Source organism: Ostrea edulis, chromosome 3 (assembly GCF_947568905.1).
Source record: "Ostrea edulis chromosome 3, xbOstEdul1.1, whole genome shotgun sequence".
In the NCBI taxonomy this organism is placed as follows: domain Eukaryota; kingdom Metazoa; phylum Mollusca; class Bivalvia; order Ostreida; family Ostreidae; genus Ostrea; species Ostrea edulis.
Window position 1 is genome coordinate 41,062,976 of NC_079166.1, and position 12,043 is coordinate 41,075,018.

At 35.1% G+C, this 12,043-nt stretch overlaps 1 long non-coding RNA gene across 1 annotated transcript; it reads left to right on the forward strand.

The window, feature by feature from the left end:
* The first annotated feature begins 4,325 nt into the window (after positions 1-4,325).
* Positions 4,326-7,773, forward strand: LOC130053457 (uncharacterized). Its single transcript, XR_008802038.1, has 2 exons — positions 4,326-4,377; positions 7,381-7,773. It is a non-coding gene; the product is annotated as an uncharacterized LOC130053457 (long non-coding RNA).
* Positions 7,774-12,043: the final 4,270 nt, after the last annotated feature.

Sequence of the window (12,043 nt, forward strand, 5' to 3'; positions counted from 1 at the left end):
GTCAACAGGGGATGCTTACTCCTCCTAGGCACCTGATCCCACCTCTGGTGTGTCCAGGGGTCCGTGTTTGCCCAACCATCTATTTTGTATTGCTTGTAGGAGTTATGAGATTGATCACTGTTCGTTATCTTCACCTTGCATACAGACCAATTATGACTAGCATGAATTATCCAAATCAATACTGCGAAATATAAACTATACAGATCAATGCCGTGAAGTCTGAACTATATACACCAATTCTGATAAACTTAACCTGTAAAGATCAATGGTGTTAAACCTTTACTGTACCAATCAATGCTGCTAAACCTGAAATGTACCCACAAAATGCTGCTATACATGAACTGTACAGAAAGAAGATGATGCTAAGTCTGAATTATACATACCAAATCTGTACAATCAAATGATCTATTAAACTTGAATTATAGAGACCAATGCAGCAGAACATGAAATGTGTCGACCAATGCTGTTAATTAACTCGAACTCTACAAACAAATGCTGTAAATAAGCCTGTATTGTACAGACGAATGCTGCTAATAAACCTGCACTGTAGATATTAATGATTCTAAACATGAACTATAGAGACCAAAGGCTGTTAAACCTGAACTGTACATACCAAGTCTGTTTATAAACCTGAACTGTACAGACCAAGGCTGTTTATAAACCTGAACTGTACAGACCAAGGCCGTTTATAAGCCTGAACTGTACAGAACCAGGCTGTTTATCAACCTGAACTGTACAGACCAAGGCTGTTTATAAACCCGAACTGTACATACCAAGGCTGTTTATAAACCCGAACTGTACAGACCAAGGCTGTTTATAAACCTGAACTGTTCAGACCAAGACTGTTTATAAACCTGAACTGTTCAGACCAAGACTGTTTATAAACCCGAACTGTACAGACCAAGGCTGTTTATGAACCTGAACTGTACAGACCAAGGCTGTTTATAAACCCGAACTGTACAGACCAAGGCTGTTTATAAACCCGAACTGTACAGAAGGAAGATTATGCTAAGTCTGAATTATACATACCAAATCTGTACAATCAAATGATCTATTAAACCTGAATTATAGAGACCAATGCTGCAGAACATGAAATGTGTCGACCAATGCTGTTAATTAACTCGATCTCTACAAACAAATGCTGTAAATAAGCCTGTACTGTACAGACGAATGCTGTTAATCAACCTGAACTGTAGATAGTAATGATTCTAAACATGAACTATAGAAACCAAAGGCTGTTAAACCTGAACTGTACAGACCAAGGCTGTTTATAAACCTGAACTGTACAGACCAAGGCTTTTTATAAACCTGAACTGTACAGACCAAGTCTGTTTATAAACCCGAACTGTACAGACCAAGGCTGTTTATAAACCTGAACTGTACAGACCAAGGCTGTTAATAAACCTGAACTGTACAGACCAAGGCTGTTTATAAACCTGAACTGTACAGACCAAGGCTGTTAATAAACCTGAACTGTACAGACCAAGGCTGTTTATAAAAACGAACTGTACAGACCAAGGCTGTTTATAAACCTCAACTGTACAGACCAAGTCTGTTTATAAACCTGAACTGTACAGACCAAGACTGTTTATAAACCTCAACTGTACAGACCAAGGCTGTTTAGAAACCTGAACTGTACAGACCAAGGCTGTTTATGAACCTGAACTGTACAGACCAAGGCTGTTTATAAACCTGAACTGTACAGACCAAGGCTGTTTATAAACCTGAACTGTACAGACCAAGTCTGTTTATAAACCTGAACTGTACAGACCAAGACTGTTTATAAACCTGAACTGTACAGACCAAGGCTGTTTATAAACCTGAACTGTACAGACCAAGGCTGTTTATGAACCTGAACTGTACAGACCAAGGCTGTTTATAAACCTGAACTGTACAGACCAAGGCTGTTTATAAACCTGAACTATATAAAAGAAATGCTTCTAAACCGGAACTCTACATAAGCAATGCTGCTAAACCGGAACTCTACATAAGAATGCTGCTAAACTGGAACTATACAGACCAATGCTGCTAAATCTGAAAATTTGATCTGTACAGATCAATGATGAAGAATTTCATCTGTTCATATGGATATTGCTAAACCCTCTGATAACAATTTAAGCGACACAAACGGCTTTTGAGATTAATAATAAATTCTGATAGGCTATGTCGGATTCACATTTGATGTTTTATCTGCACATTCATAATATGGATATACCATTTACCCACAATTTCACGTTGAAACATACATGTCTGCCCTTTTATTTGTAGAAGTAAACCTTATACAATGTTAATTGAAATGAAAGACAAACGTAACTTTGTTATTTGTACATTCGCACCTGTATATCAAATTCTGTCAAGAAATACTCAACTTTACCACATTCCCAAACAATGTGTTACAGTGTCAAGAAATACTGAACTTTACCACAAGCCCAAACAATGTGTTATATTGTTTCCTCTTCTCTGTGTCAGAAGTTGCGAGAATTAGAACCTCTATTCTTTTCCTGATATAAAGATAAGCTTGTAACTAGCATTTAATCAATAATTCTATATTGAAACCACTGAAGGTTGTAATTTTCGATAACTTTGAATGATTGTTCGAATATTAACTTCCACTCAATACTACCATATTAAGGTGGTTCATTACACCACGATTTTATTAAATGGCTGGTTAAAAGCACCTCATACATGTATGATGTATGGTTCTACCGTCAAAGAATACAAGCTCTGTTATCTTATATGATTTTTTTTGTGTTTTTCCAGAATAAAGACAAAGGTTTGTTCGCAAATAAGAAATTATATAATCGAAATGTGACCGTGATTTGATCTATGATACAACTATGAAAGGTTAAGATAACGAACACTGATCAATCTCATAACTCCTATAAAGGTGAAGATAACTAAGAGTGATCAATCTCATAACTCCTATAAGCAATACAAAATAAAGAGTTGGGCAAACATGGTCCTCTAGATACACCATAGGTGGGATAAGGTGCCTAGGAGGAGTAAGTATCCTCTGTCTACCGGTCACACCCACCGTGAGCTTTATATCTCGATCAGGCAAACGGAGTTATCCGTAGTCAAAATCAGTGTGTTAAGAACGGCCTAACAATCGGCATGAAACACGTCAGACAGCATTTGACCCAATGATAGATTGTATTTTCAAACTAGATAGTTAAATCGGCGATGGAAATTGCGAAATGCTGATTTTAAACGAGACTGTTGGAACCTCTGCACCATCAACTTGCTTGTTAAGACGTATAAGTTTCATATGCTAATAAAGGATCAACTTGTCTACCTTGTTTAAATTCAATAGAAATAATAACGTTTCGGATAAATAAATTCCAATTTCTTTCGTTTTTTACTATGAAAAATATCAAGACGTAAAACTTATACGGTACCAATTTTGATGCACCAGATGCGCATTTCGACAAATAATGTCTCTTCAGTGATGCTCAACCGAAATGTTTGAAATCCGAAGATACATCTCAAAGTTCATCAAAAGTGGATCATGAACAAGTATATCTTCTGTACATTGGAAACTATGATAATTCAGGTGCGTATTTTCACCAATGTATATATTTGTAATGTATGTCTTAATTACTTATTCATAAGGTTGATAATATTTGAAAATGTTTCTTATACACTTCTTTGAATTCTATTTGATATTGTTATTGGAACGTACATACACATATATCCAAGTGGTTAGAAGTATAACAAACAACACAACTCCATTTCCCCCTAAACAACATATCGATACAATATATGTATGAGTACCATGCGTTGGGAGGTGTATTTTAAAATTGGGAAAATATTGTTCAAAGGCCTTGTCGTGGCTAAATAGATCATTGCAATCTGAACAGAAACACGTTCTCTTGAGAAGAAAATACTGCCTCGTCACACGACATCTAGGAAAAAACTTGATTCGATCGATGCCCTTGTGATGTGGATTTAGAGGCGCAAGACTCATTGAGTAATCAGTATCTCATAATGACGTCATGAAAATGCATTGTCATTCAAAACAGAAAATATGTTTAAACTATTGAATTTTCCTCATGAAATGGAGGAAGTAATATTTTGGAACTATAGGGGTGAACGTATAAAAACATGACGGGTGTGGATATTTAACCAGAATTATCATTGTATATATCAAATTACAGCTTGTACGTATTATCGTTATTAATTTTCCCGAGCTACGTGTGTGAGAGCAAGGTGTGTGCAAGCGTTATCTATCTAATATAGACCAAGCCAGATGAACCCGTAATGACATGGCTTATTATCATTCACGTCATATTCTCCAATACCACAATACCATACCTGCCCACTTTGGCATTCTCTGCTTCACCCTGGAATAGGACAGATGGAATTGCAAACATCGAGGTATGTAATCTATTCTAAAACAATGCTCTGGTAAGAATACTTCCATGTATGGTGTTTAAATGTCTGTCTAGGTCTCACTGTTAATCTGTTATATCAATTATTTGTTTTACTTGAATTTCAAACTTGTCTCCTTGTAATTGAATGAATTGATTTATATCAATCTATAACACTGGCCATATGTACGTATGGGAAGACAAACAGAAATGTATAACACACCATAAAATAAATGTTGTACACAAGGATACGTTTGCCCCCTTTAAAAACAAACAGAAATGTGTAATACCTATAAAATAAATAATATACCCAAGGGAACACTTGCCCCCTTTTATTGTCCCTCCCTTTGTCAGTGTGAAAATTTAAGACTGGGCGAAACAGTTCTCCCTAGCCTTTTATCTAAAATTTTATTTCAAGTGTCTAAGTATTGTAAAAGTAACCCCTAAGTCATCATTTTAGCTCATCCGACAAACTTTCTTTCAAGCCTCAAATATCATATTCCCAGTAACTAAAATGATAAGGATATATACATCAGTTAAATGCCCATGTTGTGTGTAAGCACCACCACCGGAATTTCAAATCACGGTATAACAAAAAACATTGGCTTCCATTCAAGAGCGTTAAGATCTCATCGGGAAAATATGAAAGTATTGTTTGAGTCAAAACGATTGAAACCATTTCGACAATGTCAGTATCATTGGGTATTAAGTGGGAAGTTTTTAACAGGTCGGTATTCTGAAAAAAATATTGAAAAGCTTAAACCAGACTCGTATTGCAGCTTGTGTCAAGAGGCTATATAAAAAACTTAAAATTGATTGATTGACTGATGTTTTCCGCCACACTCAACAATTTTTCAATTATCTGGTGGCGCCCAGTTTTTATTGGTAGAAGAGAGAACCCAGAAGAACCTGGAAAGATACCACCGACCTTCCGAAAGTAAACTGGGAAACCTTCTCACTTACCGGCGCGAGTGGGATTCAAACCTGCGCCGACAGAGGTGAGAGGCCGTGTGATTTTCAGCGCGATGCACTAACCACTCGGTCGTGGAGGCCCCTAATATAAATAACTTAAAAGCATAATGTGAAAAGTAAAAATTTGTTAACATGTCTTTGGAGGATCATACTGAAAACAAATTACTTGTAATCTAAGGTGATCTTGTGATAGAAAGTTTTCGTGATGCCAACAGGTCAAAAGTCCAATGCACAAGAGCATGGCTATAGGAGCCGTATCACCTTAATAACGAAAACTTTAGCTTTGCATAGCCTTATATTTCGTAGCAAGTTTGTGTACATATATCCCCAACATCAAATGAGTTTCATTTATGTCATTGGAATCTCAAAAAAAAAAGGAAAATGTCTCCAACATCTTCGCCTTTCATCCACAAAATAATTTCTTGTCTTTATAAGAATTACATATGCTTTCACATGCTCACTGGTGAAATGAAGCGGAAAACGATTGTATTAGGGTGAATGCATTTGCGTTCATAAAACTAAAACTATATAATGCATTTGTTTACAATATGATATTCATATGATTGTATTGATTTCCATACAGATCAGTTGTATGAAAAAGAAAGAAATCGTAGTATGCTTGAGAGATATTAAAGCGTATGCCAAGCTCGGTATGAAAACCGATATTTGTACTAATGTCGATCATGTTGAATTTCAGATGCTAGATCATATAGGTACATGTATATAATACAGTGGGTGTATAAATGATATTTAGATTTGAATATTTACATAATGTAAATATATCAAGTTATGAAGAATTTTCTGTTACGATTATCATTTATGTTTTCTATATACGGTATTTAATTGAATTTCACATTTTACTAACGGTTTCTAATTAATTTACTGATGTTTTATGCTTTTCACTTAGTATCTTTTCATGCTGATTTTCTCTTTTGAAATGTGGTTATTACACTTATCTTAAAACAATGGTTTAAAATGTAAATATTGATTAATGGACATTTATTAAGATGAAATGTAAAATAATCAACTGTTAGTCCAATGGAAGAGAATGTATTAACATGAATTAGTATGGGTGCCTGAATCATGCTTATCGCTCTTTTTACAATCTCTATATGCAATAAATGTTTTCTCCGCCATCATCTCAAATTCCACCATCATCTCAAATTTCTCATGTCGAATTTGACAATCATGTTTGATATAGAATGATCACTGTTCGTTATCTTCACCTTGCATAGAAAAAATTCTGGGACACTAATTAACACACATTCATAGTATAGTAAAGCACAAAAAATGTATCAATGACACAAATGAACAGGAAGAAAGTCTTATCTAATAGTACATTAGTCACATTGAATTTCTTCACTTTATCAGTGGGCTGTAAGCTACTTTGAGAGCTCGCTGTTGTTGTTTTAGAATGGAAATGAACAAGCAGCACGGTGGCTTGTAGTACAATGGTTAAACCACTGACAAGGACTTGTGTTATTAAGTATATTGTGAAATATGGCACTTTGTCTGATGATTGCGGCATGGAGTCGTTAATGATCGTCAAAAACACTGCAAAAGTTAGAAAGATAGCCATGCAGAAACTCATCTTCTCTCCGGATTTAATTGGTAACAAAAAACAAAACAGATTGATCACTGATAAAATATTTACAGGTAACAAGGTGAATGTGACTGCATACAAAGATTATCCCTGTAACACCATTCTGAATGTCAATACTTCTGGTATACCAGTGGGATTTCCAATCTCACATATGCTTTCTGTGGTAGCCACAATGTTCGAGACTTCGGGTGTTTTTTCGTAATTTTGGGGATAAAAGTGGGAATCTTCTTCCTCAAATGTAAGATATTCAGTTCCTACATTTATGTTGATAAACTGCAGATAACAAGTTTGCGAATCAAATAGGTATTTCGTCACATCTATACCACATCGGACAGTGTTTTCCTTAAACAGCTTATTGGTAACATATCCACCTGAATAGACAGTAACAATGCCTTTATCATCGCTAATACAATTTTCGTTTCCTATTCCATTAAGGATACAAAGAGAAGTTGGCATCCAAATCTTCTTGGCTTTTACTTGAACAGAGCTACTATTCTGGTACGAACTTGGATCCCACATTATACGATCGTCTTTCCATGAAAAAAAACATTCATTATGACCCGAACATCGTTTTTTGTTTTTCATTGACTTCGAAAATTCCCAAGAGTGCAATATCCACTTCTACAGTGATACTGGTTTTGGTGGATTCGAAAGGAGCTACATCGGGATCCCTCACATTATTGATATCGCGGAAGATCTGGGACCTGTTTGAGGCACTACAAAGATTACACGAGTAGACAGCTAGGAGAACAGCTTGAAATATGGACGCTATTCGTCTATCCATGTTTGTTCAAAGTGCGATTTACGAATGAAATCTTCGAAAATGTCGTTGCATTTTTATGTTCGAAAACATTATTTTTAGCGTTATACACTTCAGATCTGCATTGTTGAAAAAAATATGGATAAATTAGGGGTCTGTTTGCCAAGCTTTTAGATTTATTTGCGGTTTCAATGCAACATGTGAATAAGTGTCCACATTCTGTAATGGGACAGTCATATCCATTTGTAATATTGAAACTGCTAAATTACAGGTAAAAGCTTATACGTGGGTTACCCGACCTAGCAGGCAAACCACAATGCAATACCTCAGTTATTCACTATGAACCCAGCATGTTGTGGTTTTGATAGCAGACATGGTCTGTGATGTTGACTCTCAAGCCCACAGCGACAAAAAGTTAATTAGTCTTAACCTAGTAGCACAAAGGTAGCCTAACTGTAACTGACAGTAATATGTATACATGTAGGTACTGGAGTTCAGACCTTGTGAATATCATAGAATGACAGTTGTGTATAAATAGCAGGGTTCAGTTTATTGAAACATGAGAGACATATTCCTATAGTTGGTGTAGTCCAGATTTGTGAACATTAGAGACTCTTGATCAGCACTGTATAGTTAATGAACATTAGAGAGACAGTAATGTTAAGTTTGGGGAGTCCAGGGACCAGATTTAGAAAACAATTTACGACAAAGTCGCAAAGTCTTAAATTGTATTACACAATTTTTAGTTTATATGAATGAATTAAAACTTTTGGGAAACTTCACTTTTAACATTACTGTTTTACTGTTTTGCATTGGAGTGAATGGCCTTGGAATGAACGCGAAAATTTCAGAATGTAAAGCTGGTCTTTAGTCGTTAATTCTTTTGTAAGACCTTGTGGACTTTAGAAAGACAGTCGTGCATAGCTAGTTAAGTCCAGTATATTGTAGTTTGTATTTCCTTCACTTAATTATTAGATCATTGCTGATTAGAGTCCATCGTGCATTGACAATTTAACGTTTTAAACTTCTGATTATTTTTCAGATTTGATATGAAACATTGTTGGGACAAAGTTGACAAAAATTGCAAATTTGAGGACTCCTACAAAACAATAATCACTAGCCTCAGGGGTAGGGATTTTTTTTTGTTCCAGGATGGGACCAAAATTTTCATAGTGATTATTGTTTTTATCATTTTGAAAGACGACTTTTAACTTTTGCTGAATCTGCATGAAATAGTCTAGTCAATCTAGCTCAAAAATGAGCAAAACCTCAAACTAATTGCAACAGAAATGAAATTTTGATTATTCATGCAAGAAAACACATGCAAACAACATATTAAAAATCGGCTTTTGTATTTCCATGGGAAAATTGGAATTTTGGGGTAAAAGGATGTGTTTTTTCATGAAAATCGCTTAAAACTGGAAATTGAAGAAAATGTCCATTTTATGTAACATGCAGTGAAAATAAGTTTCATATCTCAAATTTCAACCTGGAAATGTTCGATTAATTTTTTTTACAGCAGAATATATTCTTTCTTTGACTGTAATTTTTGGGTAAAATCTTGTTTTGTTTTTTTTAATATAATTGTTAAAGATTGAAATTTTAAGAAAAAAAACCCACATTTTGTCATACATTTGAATCTAACAATAAAAAAATGAAGTTAGGATTTATTTTAAAAACCGCTCAACAAGTAAGATATATTGATTATTGGCAATGTATATGAAAAATACCATATTAGGTAGGAAAACCTACCTTTTCCTAAAAGAAAAATAGTGAAAAACTGGAAATGATAGGAAATGACTGTTTTATAGAAGAGATGGCATTGATCTTATAAATTTAAGAATAAACGTCCAAATGCACAACTTATCTTTTCTGCACCAAAATTTATTTTCCCTTGCCGAATTTTCGGCTGAAATCTTCATTTTCCTACAAAAATCGTTAAAAACTGGATTTTGGAAGAAAATACTTTTTCCTGTCCATTTGGCATATATGAGTTACCACATGAAGATTTATACATAAAAATAAACTGTTAACACAAAACAAGTGCCCTTTCAAAAATGGTCTGTAAAAGATGACCTACATTTTTGCAGATACTCCCCTTACATCGGAAGTTGGAGGCGCGCTTACCATTCCGGTCCTATGTTTCACATAAATACATGTAGTATTTTAAAACAAACAGTGTATAGTAAAGCTTACGTTACCAAATTCTTTATTAAGCTGGGTTTTAACAGTTTGTACTACATCTATGACGAAACAGGTTCAGTTTCTTCGATTTTATAAAGAAATCTTTAATACGTGCACTTCGTCAATTTCTAGAGTTTGGGAAGGGGGGGGGGTTATAGCCGTATTTGATGTTTAGTTCTATCCAAATTATTGTGCAATTAATACCGAGAATGTCAGGAGTAATCTGTTTTTAAAACAATGGACACATAGAATTAAAAGCAAAATGAATCAGGCACGCAGCATGATAAAAAGGGGTGTGTGGAGATAATTTCACAATATTGCCTGAAAATTGACAAGTAAATTTTAATCCAAAGTTATAAAAATACTTGATGGTGTGTGTGGTGTTGGTGGGGGGGGGGGGGCTAAGGTTGTTCTCTCAGTTCAATTTTACACTTCCACTGTGTACAGTTCACGACAATGCTATTTAAAAAAAAAAGAGGAGGGAGAGCAACCAATCTGTCTAAAAATCGACCTCTGTACGTAAACATTTATCAACTTTGCATGTAATGATAAAAGGTGTAGAGCCATTATTGCTACGTGCCTGATAATTATATAAGTGATCATTTGAGTAATTGCAGTACAGTTCAGTCCATGTTTTTACAAGTACAACGGCTAATGTCACAATTTGCCTTGCATTTACAGCGAAAAACGTTCAAAAGTTTATTTGGCGCGACTTGTAATTTACTTTTAACGGATACAAGAATTGCTGAAAGCAGTGATAAGCCCTAATTAGAAGGATCCAAATTAATCATTTCTTTAGTCCACTCTATGACTTAAAAAATTCTTGCAGTGCTCCTTTTCTGCAGCTGTAGTTAGTAGTTAGTGGCAATGACTGAACTTATAAAAATGATATTGTGTTAGACAATTCTTCACATAGCAAATCTCCTATAAGTGTCTCTATGGTATTCCATCATACAAAGTCGATATGACATCGACACCAGAATATATCTTTTTCTCTATGAAATCCTCATATAGGAAGGTGAAGATAACGAACAGTGATCCATCTCGTAACTCCTATAAGCAATACAAAATAGAGAGGTGGGCAAACACGGACCCCTGGATATATCAGAAGTGGGATCAGATACCTATGGGCTATAAGGAGTAAGCACCCCCTGATTAACGGTTACACCCACTGTGAGTTCTATATCTTAATAAGGCAAACGGAGTTACCCTTATTCAATATCATTGTGCCAAAAACGGCCTAACAATCTATATGAAACAAGTCAGGCAGATTTGACCCAATGATAGGTTGTATTGGCAAAGTAGATTGTTATAACGACCATATAATTCGCGAAATACTGACTTTAAACGAAACAGTTGAAACCCCTTCACCATCAACTTGTTTGTCAGTAGCCTGCCTCCATTTAAAAACTAATCATATACAGAATTTTTTCGCGATTTGTCTACATTTTGACTATACAGGACCTGTTCCGATGCCGAACATTCTTGACGTTGTGTCGCATCCTGTGGATGCATGTAGAAAGGGAAAGGATTGTCAAACTTCGTTTCCTAAAAAGACGTCTGGTTTTAACGATATTCTTCACTTATATTAGGGGCAAGATCAAAAATTCAATGTCTCACAAAAAACTACGTTCACATAGTTTTCACCAAGACCCCCCCCCCTTTAAAACTTAATATGACAAATGCTGAAACTAATCAAATAACAAGAAAAGAAACGTACGATTATAAATAACACTCTGTATACCTCTGTATACCTTTTCTACTGTTTATTCACAAATGAAAGTGTACATTAAATCTATTATTATAGACCAGCCTTGCAAAACTTCAAAATGATGGCAGTTTGTAGTGTACATTGTACTTGTAAGCTGACCTTGTCCTGGGATGGAAATAAAGACATAACATTATGTTTACCTATATACAAGTTTATTTTTTGCACTTATTGTATTTTATAACAACACCCCCTCCCCATTGTGGCTGTTGTTGGTCTTGGCAACTAGGCAATGAGTAAAATTTTAAAGTTTTACATTAAAATTTTACCATGTAAATTACACCTGTGTATTGACACCCAAATGGTACAGGCCAAAAACACATCATTGCCTAATGTTATATCATAAAATCAAGCAACAAATTTAGCAGATCTTCTCATTCCGGTTG